Raw genomic sequence first — 24,890 nt, 5'->3', positions numbered from 1 at the left:
GGAGATGCACAATCGCGTCTGCGTCACGCCAACATCATCCCCATTCAAAAAGATGTGATGTTCCTACACTTTGCTAAACCACTGTTTGTGCGCCTGTGTGACGTGCATACATATTTCGTGCGAAGGGTCTTTTGTTATAAGAACAAGGACAGACCATGTAACTGAACATCATGTCCATCAGCGATGGTAGTAATTTAGTGCTAAGCAGAAGTAATGTTGGAAAGAGTCAGGAAACGGAAATCGGGCAATAAAATGGCTTGAAAGCAAAAATATTCAATAAAATAAAAGTAGTAAAATGAATTTACTAACCGTATCTCTGGCCGAAGCATTCACCAATAGGAACCAACCCTCAGAAATCTAAGAAAAGATTCATGCATGGATCGTTTCTCAGTTCAAATGTGGGTTTGAGAATTATCCAGGGGTACCTCAAAGGGAATATTCACTGGGAAAGTTTTTATTGTCATTCAATCTAATGAATGTTGTCTTTGGGTCTCGGGGACATCTTGGTTTTTTAATCTTCCCGTGTACATTGTACATTACTGCAAACTCATCTAGATTCAACATGAATAAAACATGATGCTCATTATAAATGCAAGCATCAATGAGGGAGCCATACGGGTCAGTGTGCAATATTAATGGTGGATATGACCTTGAGGATGAGACATAATAAATGACATGTTCCTTGCAATAGGATACCAGATACGTCTGACACCTGACGGCGTTAATTACGTCACTATGACCCCAGGGAACTTATGGTCTCCTCGTTAAAACCAAGGACTTTCATCAATATTGCAATCCCAGGTCAGGTTACCTGTGTGTAGGGTTGTGATCACTCTGCTTATAGATCAATGAGGCCAGACTATGTCTCCTCAATTTTGGCTAAATACATTATAGCCTTAGTTTGGCTACACAGTTTGGCTACATGATGGGGACCTCAGTTTGGCTACATGTAGCCTCGGCATTGCTGTGTGTAGCCTCAGTGTGAATGATGCCTCAGTATGGCTACATGTATGTACGTAGCCTCAGTTTGGCAATGTATAGCCTCGGCCTGGCTGTACATATGTTGTCTCAATATTTCTACATGATGCCTCAGTTTGGCAATATGTAGCCCCAGTTTGGCTACGTGTACAACGTATGTAGTCTCAGTTTGGCTACATGTAGCCTCGGCATTGCTGTGTGTAGCCTCAGTGTGAATGATGCCTCAGTTTGGCTACATGTATGTACGTAGCCTCAGTTTGGCAATGTATAGCCTCGGCCTGGCTGTACATGTATGTTGTCTCAATATTTCTACATGATGCCTCAGTTTGGCAATATGTAGCCCCAGTTTGGCTACGTGTACAACGTATGTAGTCTCAGTTTGGCTACATGTAGCCTCTGCATTGCTGTGTGTAGCCTCAGTGTGAATGATGCCCCAGTTTGGCTACGTGTATGTAGTCTCAGTTTGGCTACAGATAGCCTCAGAACACCTTGATCATACATTTTTAGAGTCCTCAATTTGAAATAGACCTACCTAATGTAAGAACAGTGTACACAAATTGTTCAACTGATTATTTTGTTTTGAAGGGACTTATTTGCATACAGTACTTACTTGATTGTACTTTTAATAACTGAGAAGAAGTGTATCTTGCAATTATCACAGTGCTGTGATATCATTAAGGTCATTTACTTTTGTAAACATGCAATGCGTTATGGCTGGTGTACAATGTAACATCTGGACATGTACTATTTTGTGGTATTTACATTGATCTTCCAAAGCCGTATGAAATCCAATACTCTGTACATACGCTATTCGGCAAAATATGAATCAGAATCTGTATTTTATGAGGCATTAAGCATGTAATCGGATGCTACTGGTGCAGAGTGCATTGTGTTTACATAGGAGGTCCTTTGTGTCTCTGGTACCCCCCATAATAACCTTGTAAAAACCGTCACGTTTAATCCACAATACTCCGAGCATAGCTTGTGGATGGCTTGATGAGGAGTTACTCGCACATGTACCAAGTATTACATATCAATAGTTTGTTTGTACAGCTCCGGGAAATTATTTGAAATGAAATCGGAGAGGACGGCCTAAATGTCATAGTTCGATAAGGCAACGTCGAATGTCCACGTGTTGGAAATGCTAAATTATTCACCGTGCGGGTTGTAGTAGCGGGGTTGAGGTTGTGTGTAGGTTGGATCCAGACGATTGCCTTGTTTCCAGTGGTACAAGAACTGAACTCTGACATTAAAGAAAGACATCAAATGGACTGCAAGTAATGCACCTCAACAACTATATAGATGTGTTGGTGAGGTTTATTTTCTTGGTTCCAAATACATGTAGCGGAAGTTTACAATACAGTATACAGCTGAAGAATAGTATGACAAGATGGAGGTTTTGAATGGCACAAGTTACATGACATTAACATTGTACCATGGCTTGATTGTTCAATACCAAATTGATTCTGACAATACCAGGAGATACCGTTCACCACAGATCAGCAGTGTAAGGTTGTCACAAAAGTTTGTTGGTGTACTGTGAATCATCGTAAACCACAAAAATGACACAAAAAACAATGGGTTTGATTGTATTAGTCATCTTCATGGTACCACCCACACCTAGATTTGATGACTTCGCTTGGAATGGAAACAAAAGAAGATGGCATCATTGATTTAAAGGTCTTTTGTAATTAAATGATTAGTTTGTAAGAGTTTTATCGGGGTGGGGGTGCTTTTTTTATACACACTGCTAGTGTACTGTACATCGTACATATTCTGAAATGTCAAGGATGAAAGCACCTTTTCATTCAACTGTCAATTTTAAGGTTGACTGATTTCATCAGCTGTTCATAGCGTGAATTAATACATTCAAAACAGGATCCCCTTTAAATATATTTTCCTTTTCTGCACAAATTTGTAAACGAAATGAAGAATGTCATTTTAAAAACACTTTTCGCAGCAATCCTCATGCATAGATTTTGTTTCATTTTTGAAATTTCCTTAGATATAGGAGATATTTACAGTAAACTAAGATGGGCATTTTATGTGCTCACCTTCGATGACCCAGTACAGGGCAAGTGTACACAGCGTTGACGCTAGAGAACTTAAAATAAAAAAAATCTGCCCGTATTTGATTGGGAAGCCATTGGTGTTTGTCCAGTGCGAAAGATTTTTATTGATTAGCGCTGACGACGTGAGCCTTGCTGCTAGCAAGTTTCTCCCTGCGAGCTGCCCTGCCGTCGTTTTAGGCATCCTGTGCATACATAATGGCCGTGTCTGCACGCTGGCTCCTGGTGTGTTACCGTCCCTGGCTCGCTCTTTATTAAACATCTCAGCTTGTCACGAGACCTCATATTGGACTACTAGTACTAGGTATATCATCTGCACATCTTGGCTGTAATTATCATAATAAGATGTTGTAGTACCTTGTTATTTAGTCTTGGGGTACTTGTGGAGAGGTTTAAGTTTAGGACTGTGTGTCTTGGGAATCGGAATGGTAATTATTACATTTGTAGTGCTTGTTTTGTTTGTCGTTGTCTTTACAAAGCATTCTATTAGCCTAATCATTGTTTCTATGCTCATACTTATCTACACTGCTTTACATTTCTCTATGTATTTTTTTCTGTCTAAAGACACTGGACACTATTGGTAATTGTCAAAGACTAGTCTTCACAGTTGGTGTATCTCAAGATATGCATAAAATAACAAACCTGTGAAAATTTGAGCTTAATTGGTCGTCGAAGTTGTGAGATAACAATGAAAGAAAAAATATTCTTGTCACATGAAGTTGTGTGCTTTCAGATGCTTGATTTCGAGACCTCAAATTCTAAATCTGACGTCTTGAAATCAAATTCGTTGAAAATTACCTCTTTCTCGAAAACTACGATACTTCAGAGGGAGCCATGATTTTCTCACAATGTTTTATACTATCAATCTCTCCCCATTACTCGTAATCAAGAAAGGTTTTATGATAATAATTATTTTGAGTAATTACCAATTAGTGTCCACTGCCTTTAAATTTCTCTTTCAGTTGAGACGAAACATAATGAAGATCATATCTAAGATCATGTGTAAAGTTTCCCATATAATACACAAGATTGCAATGAGATTTACGACCATAGAGAAAGGACCGCGGATAAATCTTTCTCTATGGATAGACCATGTTCTTGTGGGTGTCACTGTCATGTTGTTGGATGAATAATGAACCTAAATCCATGTATGCATCGTCGAATAGAGATTGATTTGTATGCGACCGACAAATCTCCACCTCAGGAAATGAATGCGTGTAAATAATTGTTTCCTGTGGACTCCAGGAAGTTATATGACTAAATAGCTGATTGAAATATGCATTTGTTGATTTACAGATCTTTGGAGACCTCCCAAGCTTCGGTCCTTGGTTTCTTGTAACATATTAAGGTAAGTTGTGTACTTGATGCAAATCATTCTACTCGAGACAAAGTATGCGATTGTCCAGATAAATAATTTGATTGATTGGTTTGAATTCACTATTGGAAATTTTATCTAGCCGCACAGTTTAAAGAGCAGCTACTTCAACATTGAGTTGTTGTTAGTTTCGAGAAACAAGTTGATTTTGGGGAATGGAGAAAAGAATAAAAAAAAAAAAAATAATAATCAAGGATAAAGAAAGGAAGAGTTTGATGATGGTGGGATATTTGTCGCAAGTAAGCACTGCAAGTGCAAGCTACACTGTATGTTAGGAATGCTTAACGACCAGGAGGCCTGATGCTTCAGGGAGGCAATTGCCTTCAACTGCATCCCTGCCTCTGATCATTGCCTTGGTGCCCCTTGAACATTCCACTAGAAATAAACAATTTCTTCATAGAGGCGCCCTTTAAACTCCTCGCTGCCCTTGCCCTTTCAAGAAACGAAGCATCGGTCGGTCAATAAGGGCGAGTTCAATTGATTCATTTGAAGAAAGGTTCTTCAAAGAAAATTTGCCAAAGGGCATCGTTGGTATCCTCTAATTGGACAGCAAATTCAACAAGGCGCGCAGAAGAAACTTCTTTGACTGACGCTTCGCAGTGTGATGGAGTAACGCTGTCGTCTTACGCTACGCCCCCCCCCCCAACCCTCAGATCTCCCAAGCTGTATGTGGATAGGTTAATAATCCTACACATGGTGGAATTAGTAATTAGCTAGGTCACCCCCCTTGGACTAGTCTTGGTTCCAAGACGCTTCAGTTGTGTGGTCACAAAAACCCAATCGCTGTAAACCGCTATCACCCCCATCACTAACCACTCGCCAATTGAGGGCGCTATCACACCACCAACCACTATCACACCACAACCGCTGTAGTGGTTCGTGGTGATATAGTGTTTTACTGGAATGATAGCTCCCTCTAGTGGCGAGGGGTTTGTTGGGTGATAAGCGGTTTATGGCGATTATATTTTGTGACTACACAACTGGAGTGTCTTGGAACCAAGACTACATGTACATGTAGGTCACCCTTACTCCCCCACTTCATTCACCACACTAGCTGGTGACATCATCTATCCTTAACTCTTACACTGAGGTGGCTGCCAAGTTGGCCATTCAGCTAAACTTGCAACCAAATTGACATTTTGTTATTTAGGGAGGGTAGACTAAGGTGATTTAATGAGGGGTTTGATGCGACTGGAAGACGCTTATTGTGGTTTATTTTCGAGGTGATAAATTTATTGTCCTCGATTAGCTGACAGGAAGTTATTGATGTACATGTACTTGTATTCCGGTGAATGTGAATGTTCTTCTATCTTACCAGGGCAATCTTTGATTTGTTTCTATTTATAGTTTTGAAAAGATTTTTTTACTAGGGATTGGATTGTCTGGCAAATGGAAACTGGATTATTGAGGAATTAAAAAAAGGCGGCTCTAAAATACATTTATGTTAACCATAACTGAACAGAATCAAAATTTCATTTCTGCTAAGGACACAAATTTGCTGTCAACTGAAAAAGCTGTCATCAGTAGCTGATTCCGAGCCAACCTGCAATTCGATTTGTGCTGTTTCTTCACCGGTTCCCATCTATAAATGTACTTAGCTGAATGAATAGCTTAGCATGTTTGGGTGAAGATGGTCATTATCGATTGCTCTCCGTGGGATGGACTTTACAAATATACGCTGTCCACCTACGTAAAATAAACAAATTTCACTCATTCAGCTGGCAGTGCTAGCTTTTGATTCCGTAAAAAAAAGACCTAAAGTAGACCATAATGGGCAAGGATTTCAATGTGAAATGATAAAGATATCAGAGCAGTGTATGTTTCTGTTACGCTACGTTAATTAATTATCACCTGAAACAATAATCAAAGGCCAATCGGGTTTCCTTGGGTGGGACTTCAAGGCTGTTTGTTATTTTGCATATATTGTAGGTAACTGTCAAAGCATTCCCAGGGCTGGCGGGAGGGTTCTTTTTTTCCTTTTTATTTTGGTCTTAGTCTTCTCTTAGCCACTAAGTCCCGCCAGCATTGAACCGCTTTTAGCTTGACTCTGCACTCATCATACAATTAATGCATTAACACATGCAGACAGGATAGATCGATCTCGGGGAAATGGCCAATATTTTAATGGCGTGATGTGGGGTCTAGGGTAGTTTCGCCTGGCTGTGTATAGTATAAGTAATAATATCATAAGAGAATGTTATTCTAAGGATTGGAGGTAAAGATAAGGATTTCTGACATTAACTTCATGTATGCATAATGCAGGTACATGGACATGATGTCGTTCAGTCAGTTTGCCTTTGAGGGGTTTTCAGACAGTTTGCCTTTACGCAGGGATCTCTGAACATCTCTCAGAAGTTTCTTCTGAAGGCGTTTATTTTTTTGTCTTTCGACGTCGCTGTCGTCGTTAGAGAAATGGTTCCTTCCAGGGGAGGGGGAAAAAGTGGAAGAAGCCGGAATATATGATGGGGAGGAATATATGATGGGGAGATGAGGAGGGCCGTAATTGCAGGGAATCGATTGTTAAATTGAAAGGTACCTCTGGGTAATTGCAAATTGAATGAAATAACACATATCTAATGATAGTGGGTATTTTTTATAATACACGGGTTGTAAGACTTCTATTGCAGTTAGTGTAGCTGCATATGAAATGTGTGTCGTCAGAACTCGGGCAGGTGATGGTGGGTATCACCTGGTACTTGAAGACCATTAGTGGACACACTTTGTACCTGAATATTCTACATAATGTATCCTTACTACGGTGGGATGCATGCCTCATGTGGGAAGAATTGTGAAGTGATCTTATTATGCGAGCTTTTTATTAGGTTGTTCTGTTGTCGACAAAGTAGGACAACCGAAACATCAGGCAAGATTCCAAAGTGTATTGTGTCTGAAACATATGCATGTAATGTACAAGTTGAGAGGCACATGGATTGGATACCTTGTCATGCCTGATACTTCACGGAGGCAAAGGAGGCGATTGCCTCCGTTGCCCCTTGCCATTGCCTTGGTGCCCTAGAAATTCTCCAGTAGAAATTTACAATTTCCTCATAGGGTGCCCTTTGCCAAAGAGAAAATGCCTTGGTGCCTTTGCCCTTTCAAAAACGAAGCATATAGGCCTGCCTTGTTGTATACCTAATAGACCTTACGCAATGATGTCATCCAGCCGCCGTCTTAGAGAATAACGGTGACGAAACAATCGAGACACGCAGATTTGTACGCGTGGCGCACGGTATTGGCCGATGAACAACCCCCTTTTGACCTCTACATGTAGGTGAGGGCGCCCTACTGAAATGACGTCATGTGCATAAGGTCTATTACAATGTACTACAATTTATGTGTTACTACTGAAATCTCTTTTAAATCTACATTATTTAATAAATCCAGTTTTGAGTTTTAGGCTCAAAGTGCTTAGTTTTACATGTATAATTGATTGATTTATCCCCTTTCAAGTCAGTTTGTCTCGTCTTTAATTAGTTTGGGTTTTTTTGTGGAAAAAAAAAACGGGCATCATGCATGCATGTTTTCCTTAATGTTTGCTCTCTCGTCTGATACTTCGTTCTTGTGAAGGCAATTTTTTTCATAGTAAATTAAATTACTGTAAAAGCTATCAGAATTATCAGAGTGAATTCTATGTGTAATTAAATCCTTTAATAAAAAAACGTTCACAATTTCCTGCGAGGCTTGATGGTATTAATGCCATTTTAAGAGGCCACCGCACATGACTTCCTTCTGGCAATAAACCAGCTTTCATTTCATATTTAATTTGTCCCTGCAATCACAAGACATTTATTTCTAATGCTCAGGCTATGTAACCTAGGCTGTAAGCTGTTGAGGGAGAAATCGTGCGTGCCATGGCATCCAGTGACACATACTCTAATGGCGGTCATGCAGCGTCGTACAATAGATACAGGCACACCGTTCTCTTGAATCATAAAAGGAACTTATCTTCAATTAGTCCTTACAACAAGTTGGGTCAAAGTTTCCCTCCCTAAGTATCGCCTAAATTGGCTTTTAATATAAGTGGTGTTCCATTTAGGCAAATCTAACTTCCATCGTCAAGGGAAGCTTTTAAATCAATCAGATGAACAGGAATTGGTGGGCAGTTAGATAGTCAGTTAGAAGATTAAAAGTGGCACATTACTGACAAATTTATGTATTCAAGACTTTCACAGCCTTTATTTTGATTTTGCTGTTCAAAAATAATTCAAATGGATACTTCTTTAAGACAATGAGCCTTAAAGGGTGTGTTCTGTACTACATGTACTGTACCTTGTCCAGGTGCGCCATGTTCAGATTTGTGGTTGATATAATCAGCTGAAAACAATTATGTTACTGTTCCCTTTAAATGGATACATGAAGACAAAAGAGTTTTTTTCCTTTAAAATAAAGCTCTCTGAGAACACCATCACAAAAACAGGCCCTGCTCATGGTGTGGCATCACTGGTGAAACAAGGAACATTTAAACAGAGCGTCTGAATTTTGTTTCTAACTTACAGACACACATGGTTGTGGCAGCATTAAAGGGTGGCTGCAGTGGTTTTTTTTTTAAATTTAAACGATTAAACATGACTTTTCAAACCTGAAATATTTTTTTATTTTTAAAATTTAATGCGCAAGTATTTTAAAAGTGGTTTTCAAGAGATTAGGGGAACCCACCCCGCCCCTAAAAGGGAGCCTTCATGTGACGTCATGTCGGGTCCCCTGGCTGTGTGCATATAGAGACGTGTGCATTGTGTGGCCTGGTACCTAGGCGCGTGTAGTTAGGAACCAGACTCTTTTTGCCGACGATATGTTTGAATTCCCGACGTGACGTTGATGGTAGGGGGACGGTAACAATCCACAAAAGGGGGGCATGACTTATTCGCTAATTACGCAAGTGAGATATGTCGGGGAAAAAACAAAACACATTTTATTGATGTTCAATACATATATCAGAAATAAATGACAGCAAAATTAACTGTTTTATTTTAATTCACTGCAGCATCCCTTTAAGCATTTCCTTACCTAAAGATAGGGTCATTGATTGGTCAATACTCCAAAGATTAATGATGGTAAAAACTCACCTGGTGAGTTGTTAATAGAGTTGTTGATAGTATAAACAATTGTGAGTAAAGATTCCCTGTGATATGGTTTGGATAATTTTTTTCTGAGAAACAATTCATGCATGAATCGTCTGTCAGATTTCTGAGGGTCGGTGTCTGTTTGCGAATGCTGCGGTTTGTACCTGCTGTCACCTTGCTAAACATGGATGGATTTGACGCTCCTGTGAAAATATTGTGACAGTATTTTTTTTCTTTTTTTTTTCGCTCCAGCAAATAGACAATATATTAAGCTGAAACTTTCACATGCGACTCTTATTTTATCTGTCTGTATGATTTTGCCTATAAATAAGCCTTGCAACGACCTTTTGAGAAAATTTTGTAAACATGTCTTTGTAGGAAATATTGATATTACATGAAAACAATTCTTATAATGGTTTGTCATTTACAGTAAGAATCTCTCATTGAACAAGAGGTGACTTTTAAGTTTACGTGTAGGTCATTACAATTGGAAGCCCATTGTGTTGACAAGCCTTTATGCCTTTCAACTTGATAAAAAAAAAAAAACGAGTAACTTTATTAACCAACTAATTGTGAGGGGATTAGATGCCATTGGAAGAGTAATCTACAGAGTTCTTTTGTCGCTTCAAGTCATTGCTGATGCATTTATTCTAAATATACATGTACTTGTACCTTTGGAAGGCCATTTTAGCTTTAGCTTTTAATGCATTCAATATGTTTACAGGATTGGTAAACAAAAAAATTCTTTGTTTCATTTGTGTCTGAAAGTTTATTGATTATGAAGTTCATACTAGAATCTGTTTTTTTCTCTGTGAAATATTTTCTTCTGAAAGTAAGTAATTTGAGAAATTTATCTGAAAGTGTAAAAAAAACCCAGCATCATTTAATTTTCAACCAAAACTAATGTTTAACATGCTGTAAATTGTCATTTTTCCCCCACAATTTGTATCCATACAGCGGATTAAGTAAAAAAATGTTTACAGTTTTTTTTTAAATAGTAATTACATGTATACAAAACCTGAACACTGTGTGCGACTGTTTTGTCGGCTCCGCCAATCTTGTACAATTCCTTTAACCGTAAGCAAAGTGAAGGTTGAGAGAAAAAAGTCCGATCCTCAATTTGGAATTAGGAAATAGAAATTTGAAAAGGTCCTCGCTATTGTGCATCTGGAAGGATGCAAGAAGGACTCGTTTGACATGTAACACTATGGGAAGTCTAAGAAAGTCATTCTGGTTGAGAGATCTGAAGCTAATTGGGTTAGTACCTCTGAAATGAACACCTCACACGTTTGGGATTGGATAGATACATGATGCATGAATCTTGCATGAATGAATGGGTTCATGCAGGCGTAGGGTTGGCAGATTGTCTTACTTTACTGTATTCCGTAGTATGAGTCCAAGCAAAGACCATTTCCTTGGTCCAAGCATGAAATGGTCAATGAGTTCATGTAGGCAGCAGTTTCTATGCCATCTTTGTGAGACCTGCACTACATTTTTTAACCTAGATGTGCAGGTCTCTTCAATGATATTTAGTTTAAAAGTCTTAGGTCCTCTCCTCTTTTCCCCATCGGGTGAAAAGGGGAACAGGGGGGTTGGGGACGCTTACTCCATGTAGATTTATAAGGCAGGATTTGGAACACCTAATACTACGTCAGAAAGCATCATAGCCACTACGTAAACGTGGAACTAGAGTGTGATGCCAACACCTCCCACACAGGCGAGCTGTAAGACTGCCATGAATTATTCTATGGGCTGTGCTTTAAATAATTGATGCGTCGCCGCCGCCGCTGCGCTGCTGCGGTGTACACTGGGCGGACATGAAGGCCAAGCAGAGGAAAATGAGTGTATCATCTTGCTGTAATTTGATCGGGGAGGGAGAGTAGAGACTAGCTGTTGGATGCCGCATTGCTTTCTTGTCATGGTTTCCCGGGGAAGAGAGGAGGGGAAAAGAAGACGAAGAGGAAAAACACAAAAACCTTCCTTGGTCGACGGCTCTGATTGAAGAAGATGTCTCGTTGTCACAGGAAAGGGGTTTAGCTTTTAATCCCATACATTGCCCCCCGTCTCCGCTGAGGATTTTCCAATGACTGGAATGGACTGAATTAAGAGACAGGTATTCGGTACGTGCTCATTTCCAGCAGATAGAAATAAGATCTTGTCTAAGAGGGGTCTGTTGAGAAAGAGAGAGAGAGTAAAGAAGAAGATACATCCACGAACTTGGGTCGGCTTGTTACAATGCTAGACTGATATTTTGTCTGATAGCCAGGCTACCTGGTTGAATCCGCACCATTGTGTGAAGCTCAGATTAGATAAAACAAGCGGGAGTTGACCCCTGGGAGACTACTAGCCACAATGATGGGCGGGAGGATGCCTTGTTGTTGATGCAAGATTCTCTCATAGGGTAATCATACAATATCTCTCCTCGTCCTGGCTTTGGTCAGCTAACACCCAAGGGTACATCCTTGATTTGACTCTCAGGTTTTGCATTACACTGATTTTTCTGTGAATTTACAATGAACTTTCATATCTCACAGGTCACACTTGTTGACAAAGCCAAGAAAAATGGATGGTGTTTTCCGTTTTGAATTACAAAATATAATTTTGTTTTTGTACTTTAGTAACAAAGGGGTTTGGCAATTCGTATTTTTTTCTGAAGATAAGAACACAGTTGACACAGTTTGATCGTTTGAATGATAAAGTGTCTGTACAGGAAAAGTAAAAATAAATGTTTGGAGGTTTTTTTTTGCTCTGTAGAAGATTGAGTGTGCTTTTAAAATTGAAAAAATTATGAATTGAGCAATTTGTGAGTGCATAATAAAATCACAGTAAAGGAGAATATTATCCTTACTCTACTTGTTAGAGTTTCAAATCACATGTTGAAACTGTTAAACGTTCCCTTTAAACATCTATTTGGGGCTGATAGGGCTTGCGAACTGTTAAGTATACATGTACATGCTGCATGCACATTCTGTATACGAGTATGTGTTCATATTCTAGAGAGGAGTTGAAAGAGGTAACGATCGTAAGGAGGGATAAATTGGAGCGTGACCGTTGAGCGTTTGTCCCTAGGCCACCTGTCAATGTGTCATATACAACGCAAATCAAAACACTTCGCACAGTTTGTAACAATTTTTTTCTTCACCTGGATGCAATTTTCTTGCAGAGTACCGAGTACTGAATAATAATAGTTAATAATAGTTAAGACATTTGTAAAGCGCCTGGTGCAAAAGTCTCTAAGTGCATAAAGAGAACAACAAAAATTACAATGAGTGAAAGATACAATTACAAATACATGTAAGCAGATTATAACAAATAAGCAGCTTCAAACAGATGAGTAAAACAGTGTACAAAAAAAGTAGACTGGGGGATATGCATAGGAAGACTATTCCAAAGAAATGATGCGGCGTAAAAAAAATGATCTCTGGCTTTAAAACTAGTAAGTTCTTTCATGTAGTTGAAAGCAATAACAATACGAAAAAATACATGTTTTGTTTGTACAGATTTGCTTTTGTTATTAGTCATAGCCCATTGAATATATTCCCTAGCCAATAAAAAAAAGTGCCTTTTAGTCTTGATGATTTCTTTATGAAATTTAGAGATGTCTGTCAGGCCTGAAGATACACAGAGGCCATCGTCTCTGGTTGCCTCTGCTCTTGACCATGGTGCCCCTTCAAAGGTTTCCCATAGACTTTAAAGATTTTGCTCTTCTAAAAAGAAAAATGGCCTTGCCCTCTCAAAGATGAAATTCCAGGCATTCGTGAATGAACACCAACCCTCAGAAATCTCAAAAACGATTCGTGCATTCATCGTTTCTCAGATATCTTGGTGTGAATATAATTATCCTTCGAAGGGAATCCTTCTAGGAAATAGTTTATACTATGAACAGCTGGTGTGCTACTCACAAGTACGTTTTTATGGTTATAAATGTTTGGAGTATTCAACATGGTTACCAATCTACATGTATGACCCTACCTTTAAAGGCAGTGGACACTATTTGTAATTACTCAAAATAATTATCAACATAAAACCTTACTTTGTGACAAGTAACGGGGAGAGGTTGATAGTATAAAACATTGTGAGAAACAACTCCCTCTGAAGTGACACAGTTTTCGAGAAAGAAGTAATTTTCCACGAATTTGATTTTGAGACCTCAGATTTGTAATTTGAGGTCTCGAAATCAAGCATCTGAAAGCACACAACTTTGTGTGACAATGGTGTTTTTTCTTTCATTATTATCTCGCAATTTCGACGACCAATTGAGCTCAAATTTTCAGAGGTTTGTTATTTTATGCATATATGTTGAGTTACACCAAGTGAGAAGACGGTGTCTTGGACAATGACCAATAGTGTCCACTGTCTTTAAGGGGCTGTGTATTGTCCGATCACTTCTTCATTGTGTTTATATATTCAGTGAATTTGATATCTTAAACGGTAGTACCGCCCAGTTTGGCATGCTAATGGTGCATGTGGAAATCCATGAATATATCAATTGCTTTTATCAATTCAATGCAATTAGGGTCAAATTATTGTCCTGTGGCATGACCCTGAAATCTGAAGAAGAAAAAAAACCCTCATTTGAGTCGATTAGATTTGCATAGATCTCCTTCATGAATAAACTGCAAAGTGTTTTATCATAGCACATGATGATGTTTGATGGACTGGGGCATTATTTAAATTTGTGGTTTGCGAGAATTCCCTTGAAGAAAAAAAAAGGCCTGAAGTAGTTGGGCTGTCATTTGGAAGATTTTTTTTTGTGTAAAAATAATTACATGTAATATGTTGGATTATTGCAAGCTAACAATAAACTAAATGTTACAAACAAAGTCATAGATCTACAAGATGGTACCTAATTAATAGAGTGTGACGTACATGTACATGTACACAATATGCAGTGTGCAAAATGTATGTTCTTGAAACTTTAAAATACAAAATATTATACACAAACAAAAAGTAAGTCTTTAATTATAGTACGTAATTATAAAGTACATTGTAGTTATTATTAATATTATTATTATTCATTGTACGTTACATGCCATTCCTATTAATAATAATAATTTATTGTACGCATTTTGCTAGAAACATGTTTAAAAGCGCAATACAATATAAGATATTATTATTAAGCTTATCAAATTAGCCTGAAGTTATGAAAAACAAAAGCAAACCAAATAGGGGAAAGAAGAAGAAAAAAAAAAGAGTTGCACATAGTATAAGTACACACGTAGATTAGCCAACTGCTTGTTTTTTCAATAGAAGGAATGTACATGTAGTCTTTTCCAGAGCGCTGGTGCAGCTTGTGTCAGTGCCCTGTCCCCTATAGATTGTTTTCAGTTTCCCTTTTGGATGAATTAAAATTCAATCTGTTATTAGTTTAGAACATCAAGAAAAGCAAAACTAGATTATCCATACATGGAGACGATTAGGACTATTAGCAAATTCCTGTCAACAGGGTTGATATTTAAGGGGGGAAAAAGGGGGGGGGGCGACTCAGAATGCTGACTGTCTTATCTTGATGAACTTTGAGTAGCTTGGGTTTATTTCACCACTGGAGAAAAAACGTCAATTGAACGTCGTTAATAACCGGAGGGGGTGATGATGATAGTGAGTGGTGTACCACCACGGTAAGAAAGCGCCCGGTGTCGTTGGGAAATAAAACAACTCCAACAGCTGGGGAGCATCTTGTGAGCGTTTAGATCATCCCATGCCCTTTTCAATTTCCACAGGCAAATCAGTAAAGAATTGCACTGGGAGAGGTTGACGACAGGATGCTACATGTACATGTAGCTTGACAGGCGATGGGTTTATGAGATCTAGACTCGGAGTTCTGTAGTTTACCAGAGAGTCAATAAATTTACAATCATCATGCTAGTCATTGGAATTGGGAGCTTTCCATAAAGTTTATTTTGGTTAAATTCGTGGTTTCCACATGCAAATCAGTAAAGAATTGCACTGGGAGAGGTTGACGGCAGGATGCTACACACATGTAATGTACATGTAGCTTGACAGGCGATGGGTTTATGAGATCTAGACTCGGAGTTTTGTAGTTTACCAGAGAGTCAATAAATTTACAATCATCATGCTAGTCATTGGAATTGGGAGCTTTCCATAAAGTTTATTTTGGTTAAATTCGTGGTTTCCACATGCAAATCAGTAAAGAATTGCACTGGGAGAGGTTGACGGCAGGATGCTACACACATGTAATGTACATGTAGCTTGACAGGCGATGGCTTTGTGAGATCTAGACTCGGAGTGTTGTAGTTTCCCAGAGACAATAATTTTACAATCATCATGCTAGTCATTGGAATTGGGACTAAAGTTTGTTTCGGTTAAACTCATGATTTCCATTGTGTGGATGGTTTGAACTGATTTGGAGATGATGCTGGGTCTGGAATTCGAGAAGGCAATGCCATTTTCATTTTGCGAGGGCATTTCCATTGGAAAATCTTTAAGTCTACAGGAAACTTTTGAAGAGGCACCAAGGCCAAGACCAGGGGCAACAGACGCCAAGGCCTCTGTGTTATTCCAGAACTGGTTACTAGTTCTGCGCCTTGAACACCCAGCAGGGTGGATATGTGCGCATTACAAGTCTTATTATTATTATTATTTATTAGTAATCACAATAACGAATACAACTAAGAACATCTATACTTTGTTCTGGCATACAATGTGTTAATATTTATTTACTATCTACATTTATGACTACATTACTTGAATTGTTTTCCATAAAATTGTACATAACCTTCAAACAGCCTGTGCATTTATATAGAAAAAAAGACCTACCCCGGCCCCCCCAAACATTTTTTACTTGCAAATTGCAAAAGGCAAAATCGGTGCAAATTTAATTTTCCTGCACAGGGAAATAAAACACGTCCTTGAATAAGGTAGGTTACAATACAATCCGGTACATTATGAGAAATGATAACTAGCTGTAGATTATAAACAAACAAGTAGACTAGAGATACCTGCAATTGATGTTGATGAACGTTTAAAATGTACCCCCCCCCCCCACAACATTTTTTACTTGCAAATTGCAAAAGGCAAAATCGGTGCAAATTTAATTTTCCTGCACAGGGAAATAAAACACGTCCTTGAATAAGGTAGGTTACAATACAATCCGGTACATTATGAGATATGATAACTAGCTGTAGATTATAAACAAACAAGTAGACAAGAGATACCTGCAATTGTTGTTGATGAACGTTTAAAATGTACTTAGTGTTTAACTACGTGTACCAGCACACTCGTGAATACATGTGAATGTTGATTTCACCGAAGTGTAACAGAGCTACAACCTGCTGGGGCAGGTTAAAAAACCCTGACTACAAATGCATGTGACCTTAATGCTTTTCCAGGGTCCTGGCTTTTGGCGCCTGAATAGATTTAAACACGGTGAATCGGTTGTCTCATCTACATGTAACAAGGTGAAAATAACCCCATTTGGACCGCACCATTTGTTCCTGCGTCTGTGTTCCTGTCCCAATGCGTCGTGTTAGTTCGTCAGGCATGCATGACATTATTTCCTTGGGTCACCTGGCAAAGCGACATGTACGCTACACTCTTGAGACGGGTTGGGATGAAATAAACATACTTTGTGACAAGTTGATTTCCATCGTCAAGTGGCTTCTACACAATGACGTCACATCAACGTCAAGAATATATATCACAGAACTCCATGAATATATGACATCAATATTGCATTAGATTTTAAAGGTATGATATCATCCATCTGGTGCTGACGGGTCACGGACATTTGCTTTTGCCCGTCACTTGTGAAATAACTATTCAGCTTGGAGTTCACTGTGCATGTCAAATCAGATATTAGCGTAAAAACCATGTAGTAATAATTTATTCTACGGTGCGATTGTGATGTTAAAGGTTACGAGAGTTTGGTATTTTGGAGGGGGTGGATAAGAATGTCAGCTGAAAGTGCATGGTGAGTTAGTTGATGAATAGACAGCATGTCATGGCCTTGACTTCTTAGGATGCCGTGGTCACGACGTCTCGAGCCGAGTTCGGCCCGAGTAGCACCAACTATATATAGGATGCTGTAGAACATTCCAGTGCAATGAATGACAGAACACCAGTGATGGATACGTCTGATATCATGAGTTCTGCTTGCTCCTCCATATACTCCTTCCTCAATGTACAAATGGCCAATAGACCGTGCAAGTCTCGCGCGTACATTCAAATTTCCAGGACCAAGTTGTTTCTAACTATATTGAGTTTTGTAGATGGGCGATTCTGTTTTGGTAGCGTTAGTGAATTGACAAATTGGATCATTGTGTTGGAAAGGTAAAATTTAGCCATGAAATGTATGTAAGTGAAATATAGTCAACAAAGAAAGCCAGAGAAAAAGACTTGACCTCTATTTCGTGTTACTCGTTTACCATTCAGATATTTGCCCCGGTGACGTTCTTGTTATGATTAAGTACGTAATGAGTTTCAAAACAGAAATTTTGATTTCTTAGAAAAGTATTGCTGTGAGAGACTTGCACAGTCTATTACCTGAATCACATAAGCAGACATTTTCTACTTTAAGGGAGTGCCTCCAACCCACTCACAAAAATTTGTCTATTTGAGTGAATAATGCAATTAAGGCAAGGACATGTGTGTAGGATTCTTGCAAGCAGATGATCTGTTCATCCATCATGCTGGCTGCACAACGTTTTTATTGATTGTCTTAACAAATAAGAACTTTTTGAGGTACACGTAGAAACTACAGTACTATGTTTTGTAGGCAGAAACTTGCAAGTGTTAAGCATTTTATACGTATGTAGCTTGGTCATATGTATTGTCACTGGGCAAGTTGGACTTGACAAGTATTCAACCTTCCTACTCTTGGTTCCGCTCCCCCCCCCCCCTGACAAGTTGACCAACCATGTGATTATTTTGGGACTGAAGCTGCAAAGCGTCCAATAATTATTCATATTGGACTCCAGTATTAAATTGTGGAGCACCGCGGCAGTAAATACATGGTGAAATAGTGTATGACAAAGTGACATGTTCTCTACCAATCAAATGTCAAGGATGTATGCAATATATAAAGCACTCTAGAGACATATCGGTGAACGGTAAAATGTAACTTAATTGCAGCACATTTAATTATTGATATCAGTAAATTCCGTCAATTTGATAATGATAATTTTGATATTTTGATAAGAATAAGGAGACTCCAGTCATGATTGACATTAAGGAAAGAGCTACTTTCAAGATCATGTAACACAAGCATCCACATGGAAGTCATTTGTTGATGTTTCTTGAATCATTATTACTCTGGGAGTTTATTCTTCCTCGAGTTGCTGTTCAGCAGGTTTTCATCCCTGTTGACATAAGCCAGCCAGGACATCTTGTAACTATTACACCATCTTCAAGATGAGCTGGGGGAATAATGTCCATCTCGGAAGCTCACTCAGGCTGTTGTCTGTTGAGGAGGGACACTGTCTCCTCTATTGTTGCCATGGTACAACCTATACCTATATTGCATCCTGTCGCCTCGGCGCTACCTTCTTTAGTTTGGCTTTAGCAGCAGCCGTCTAGCCGGCGGCAGTCACTTTTGTTATCTTGCGCTTTACATGGAGACTTGCGGAGAAAGTCCTTAGCTCTCGGATCCCAGCTATTCTTAGCTCACAGAGCTACTAGATCGCAGTGCGGACGCCAAGTACAGGGATCATAAATAATTACTTTTAAAATCTGCCTACATTATTGCATGGTTAAAGTCTAATCTCTTAAAAGGGCAGCGGTGATGTCACAGCAGAAAGGAATGAGACGAATGGAGAGATGTTAACAAACTTTACGTATAATTCCAGGCAACGAGATGCATTAGTTATGTCAGTGATTTCAACAAGTGCATGATTGCCGATCTACATTCATGTCATGCTAGATCCCCAGCCACTCTAAAGGGGTGAAGCGACGATAATACCCATTATGAGATTTAAAAGGTGGACATTTAAAATTGTACACTATTGCTACAAAATGAAAAGTCAAAAAACTATAACAAATTTACCTTATAAATAAGTTTAGGTCCAATACTCAGATTAGTTGTTATTTTGGAGGTTAATCTCTGCACGTCATTGATGCAGCTACATGTACAATGAGACTTTGCTACTAGAGAAAACAAACAAAGCCTTGTTAAATTTAATTTCTTGATCTATAGGAGTATTTCTTGCTGAGCTGATTATTTTTAGATAGTTTGTGCCGTCATTTTAGTTTTCATTTCAGGCGCCATTTTCTCCAAACATGCTGCAGACAATCGGTCTATTATGTGAAACAGCTAATTTTTTTTTTTTACTTGTGGAAATGTATTATAGGACAGTTGAATGGGACACTTTTGCTACAAAATAAAAAAAATACTACAAAATTAACCTACAACCCTACAAGATGGAAAATAATTTTTAGGTCCAATATTTTGATTTGTTGTTATTTTGTAGGTAACCTGAGACTGTAAGGTAACTGAGTCTCTGCAAATCATTGATGCAGCTACATGTACAATGAGACTTTGCTTATAGAGAAAAAAAAACACACCTTGTTTAGTTTCATTTCTTGATACATGTAGCAGTTTTTCTGAACTGATTATTTTTAGCTATGAGCCACCATCGACAGTTTCGCCATGTCAGTTTCAATTTCAGCTGCCATTTTCTCCAAACAACGGCTGTATACAGGTCAACTTTGCGAAAACAGTTAATGAGTTGTTTTTGTGGAAAAGTCTTCATTCACACTGTCTTGTATATTTTGAAAGCAAAGATGTCTACGTACATGTATACTTGATAGATGAATATCAAAGAATGCCATCTAAATGCCATTGTAGTCAAAATGTATACAAACAAAAGAAATGAAAGGAAAAACATGAACTAACGTTTCACAACTGCTCACTACATTGACGTCATACCAATCACCAAAACCATACATTGTTCACAAAGGATACATTAAACCTCCATTATCTTTTTGGTTGGTTTTTAAACTCATTTGTATTGGTAGATAAGAGAGTTACACTCACATTAAGTAAACAGTTAATACAATGTGTATCTCGCATCAACATTTTAATTACCAAACAAGTAGTTTACGGAAAGTGGAGTGATCCAAGGGAGAAATATGTCGAAAGTTGTCCACAATATATATTAAGTGAAACTGTGAAATACATGCATGCATATAGACTGTCCTAGTATTAAGCCCAGTTCATACTTTTTGCAATTTTGTGTTTTATTAAGAAAACATTTTCTAAAACAGTACATAGGTACATTTATTTCAAAGAATTCAGTACAAATAATTTTGTTAAAACATGATTTGTTTTCCCGTTTTTGATACTTTCACAGTCACGACATTGTGCATGATATATCTCCATTAGAACAAGTAGCCTGCCAAATGCCTACATGTCTACATGTACATGTTTGTGGACATGTAATGTACGTTTATTCCTATAAAGCGCAAAGGCACTCTTCACTGATATGCGTAACAAATACAAATGCGTTTTATTAGTATCTTCATTACTTATTAGCCCACTGGAGAACCTATTCATAGACAATCAATTTGTGTCTCTCTTTGTACTCTCTTTATGAGTGATATGAGATGGGCAGTGTAGACACAAAAATATTTATCTTGTTAAAGACAATTATGGACTCATTTGGTTTGGTGTATGTCTACACGTACTGTATTCTGTACTGTTCTTCGAGAATAGTAAATAATATATGTTTATTGTTATGCAGCAATAACAGCAACTAATATGTTCATGTGCTCTAACAGTAGTCAATGCCTAAACCAGTTAAAATTAACAATTCATGGCTGTGTTATATTTGCATATTTTGTCAGCAAATTTCGTAATTTTCTGTGATAATGTTAGGATTTTCTATATTTACCTAATTCAAAAGTAGCTTATTTGCCTACCAAATGGAAAGGAAAGTCTATGAATAAGAAAGAAAAAGGTTGAATATTTTCTCCGAAATGCAAATGTGCACCAATTGAACTGTATGTAATGAGCGTATAGTCCACTGAACGTATTACATTTAGAATCAGATTTAAAAAAAAATTGAATATTTTACATGTATGTACATGTAGTACAAATGTATAGACTGTATTGAATAACCCCCTTTTTGCTATGAAAAATTGCCATCTTGTAGGGCAAACCGTATGCGCGTCCAAACGCGTACATCATCGAAGCATGCATTGCGCAACATTCCCGTTTTGATTTCGCACACGCACAGACGCCATCTTGTAGGTCAGATATTTGAGCTGCGTGACGTCATATTCAATACGGTCTATATGAATATAAATGTATGAGCGACAATAGAGCGTTTTACATTTAGAATTACATGCAGATGATGAGAGACATTTTTAATCAGTAGGACTCTCATAGTTAAAGCCAGAAATTTAATCTGGTTCACTCAGTCCGCTGCAGGGCACATATTTTCATATTATTATTCATCTCATCTTCAGGCTTGACATGCTGTAGTAAATGTGTACTTCCTGAATGATAGCTTGCTCTTTAAGTGGAGCTAAAATACATCTGCTTAACTTGATTACTGAAAATGTAATTTGAGCAGCTAGCATTTTAAGCTGGGACTCAAGTTTTCACTGAAAGATATTACTGCATGTATTGCATTTATATGGGACTGGTTGACTGAAGTGGACTGCTATTTGAGCCTCTGCAGCGCCTTTCAAAAATATGTCCTGATTCTGTAAAATTTTGATAAATTTATGCCCATATTTTCCACAAGAATGAAGCGAACAAAAACAATGTGCGTGAAAATTACAGCTTGGTTAATTTTACCTTTACCATATTTATTAATTTTTTTGTTTGTAGAAGTAATGTTTGACCACCGAGCACTTGCGTGAAAGGATTTAAGCATCTGGCTGTGGCTACAGAAGCAGTGATCCAGCCATAGCTGTAGCCAATGCAGGCCTCATACACGTACCTAATTTCTGATTTTTGTACCCTCAGAAAAAAAAAATCAGAAAAAAATCTTTATTTAGTAGACAGAAAAGTCTTTAAAAAAAAAACCTACATTTGCACCATGTGTTATGTACATTGTAGTTCTGCCCTTGTACTCAATGAAACTGTCATACACCGTACATTATTTCAAGGGCCAAATATACCTGCCAATGTTGTCTGTGCCTATAAATTGAATTAGTAGTCAGTATAATTGTACCATGGCTACCATTAATACCAGAATAGTTGCAATGAAATACAAAGCACCAGTGATGGATACATATCTTTACACATCATGTATTCTGCTGGTTCCTCCATAGTCAATGCTTCTTCCTTCATGTACAGTACAATGGTCAATAGACTGTGCAATCTCTCCCAAGGCCTGTATGCTTCGTTTTTGAAAGGGCACCAAGGCATTTTCTCCTTGGTATAGGGCCCCCATGATGACTTGTAAAACTCAACTGGAGCATTTTAAGGGCACCAAGGCAATGACCAGGGGGCATGAAGGCAATCACTGCCTCCGTGAAGTATCAGGCTTGTCTCCCGCATTCACGGAATTATCCAATAGACCCCGAAATCTCCCCCAGACAAGTTGTCTTGTACTGTGGTTTAAAACTTATCACTGGGCCAGAAATAGTTTTTTTAAAAGACCTGAAAGGTATGACGCTGTTGTTTTTTATGGGGGCAGGGCTGAACTTTCAGGGGGAAGTTTGGAGTTTTAAAAGCTTTAAATGTATGTTTGGAAAAGCGAAAGGAAGATACTCATTAAAGCCATTTTCTGTAGTGTTAGACCAATGAAAAAATGCCATTAATATACAAATTTTTTATGAATATTGATTAGCTATTTTTGGGAGAATGGTTTGTTTTGAGAAGAACTTGCCGAGGATTGAGATAATTGAAAGTCTCAGCATCTCAAACAGTGTACTTAGCTAGTCTCTTCAGGAGGCTCTCAGTTCTGTACCAACACCTCTCACAAACAGATTTTGTTCATACATGAATGGTCGTTCATTAAACCTACCCTCTGCATGCCATCAAGGATGAAGTAGTACAGCATCCAAGCTTCTCAGAACTTGGAATAGACACTTTACTGTATTGAATACTTGGACATTGATCTCACGCATGCATGAGCCTCACTCCTGTAAGTAGAGCCATTATGCTAACACTGGGTGGGCCTGGCGCAAATGGATCTCACCTCAAAAACAAAATGAGAAGTTAAAAAAAATTCCAACTAGCCTAATGGAATCACATATTAATTTTTTTCCCCTGTGAGCCATGATGTCGGAGTGAGGACTTGGTTGGTACTCAAGCTATATACCTGTGTTAGTATTGGCGTTGAAGTGGACGGCTTCTGGGTACAAGACTTAGAATGAGGGACTCTATAGTGTGTGCTTTGTGTTAGAGGAAGAGAGATTTAAGGTGCATCTGTTGCTCTCGGCACCTCATTGACTAAACTGCTTTCTCTTACTACACTCGATAATTTACCTCCAATGCCTGCTCGTCAAGAGGGTACTGCTGCATAATAGTGCTGGGTATTGTTGCCTCACACATCCCTGTGAAGTACGAGAGTGAACAGGTGAAATGTCAATTAAAACCGAGACACGGAAGATAATTGAATAAATAGAAACTGATCAATACATTGACAATCACCTGATTTGAAATGAAAAGTAGAGAAATCAAAACAGGGATATAAACATTTCACAAAGGACGATTGTGTTTCATGGGATGAGAAAGCATATGTACATGTAGCGGACAATCAAATTTATTTCGGCAGCAACAAAGCATTTTTATTGCTGTATCACTCTGAGCTAGATTGAGTGGGTGTCTCTTGAAATGCAGGATTGTGTATCCCTGTGCGTTTTTGTAGCTTCCCCGACCAGAAAATGGAGAGTAATATAATCACTAAGCCTGCGGTTGGTATTGACGTGTAAAGAGTTCACTCTATTATAATGTACTATGGACTACTTGTATGTTGAGCGCTCAATAAGCAGCACAAAACACACATTATCAAAAACCACTATTTAGTCACCAATCTCGAGTGAATGAGTCACAGTCCCCGGTGATAATAATACTCTCTGCATAACGCACCGTCGGTCCCACCGTCCAGTCCCCCGATTGTTGGGAGTTTTTACATCATCACCAGGGCTGTCATCATAGACCTTCTGCAGGCTATTTATAGAAGACTCCTCGGTCGTTCATTCACGTTTTGATCTTCAGAGGGCCTGGCAAGTGCCGGCTTGTCGACGATGACTACTGCTGGGAAATGTTAAAATGGTAGAGTGTAGGAGGACTGCTAAGGGATTTTTATGCACCCATCGGATGCTATAGAAACAGTCGCGGGTCTCGTTGTTGGTCGACGTCGAGGGAAGGTTGGCGTAACGGGGTGAGTCTCTCTTGAGTTGTGGACGTAGACATTTTGTTTGTAACGGACTCACTGTCTCGATGAACACTTACTTGCCTCATGGCCCCTGATGTCAGATCTTCCTAGGAAAACA

General features: G+C 38.5%; 1 protein-coding gene across 2 annotated transcripts in view; it reads left to right on the top strand.

The window, feature by feature from the left end:
- Positions 1-24,890, top strand: part of LOC139950567 (plasma membrane calcium-transporting ATPase 3-like) — a 116,298-nt gene that overhangs the window by 22,589 nt on the left and 68,819 nt on the right. Inside the window, exon 2 of one of the 2 annotated variants that reach the window (XM_071949318.1) lies at positions 4,344-4,395. The gene's annotated coding sequence lies outside the window, so the exon portion shown is untranslated. Of the gene's footprint in view, positions 1-4,343; positions 4,396-24,481; positions 24,779-24,890 lie in introns of those variants that run through there. The other variant, XM_071949326.1, reaches the window with a different exon arrangement.

The sequence above is a fragment of the Asterias amurensis genome, chromosome 2 (genome assembly GCF_032118995.1).
Source record: "Asterias amurensis chromosome 2, ASM3211899v1".
NCBI lineage: Eukaryota > Metazoa > Echinodermata > Asteroidea > Forcipulatida > Asteriidae > Asterias > Asterias amurensis.
The sequence above is the reverse complement of the archived record's forward strand: the minus strand, read 5'-3'. Positions and strand labels throughout refer to the sequence as shown.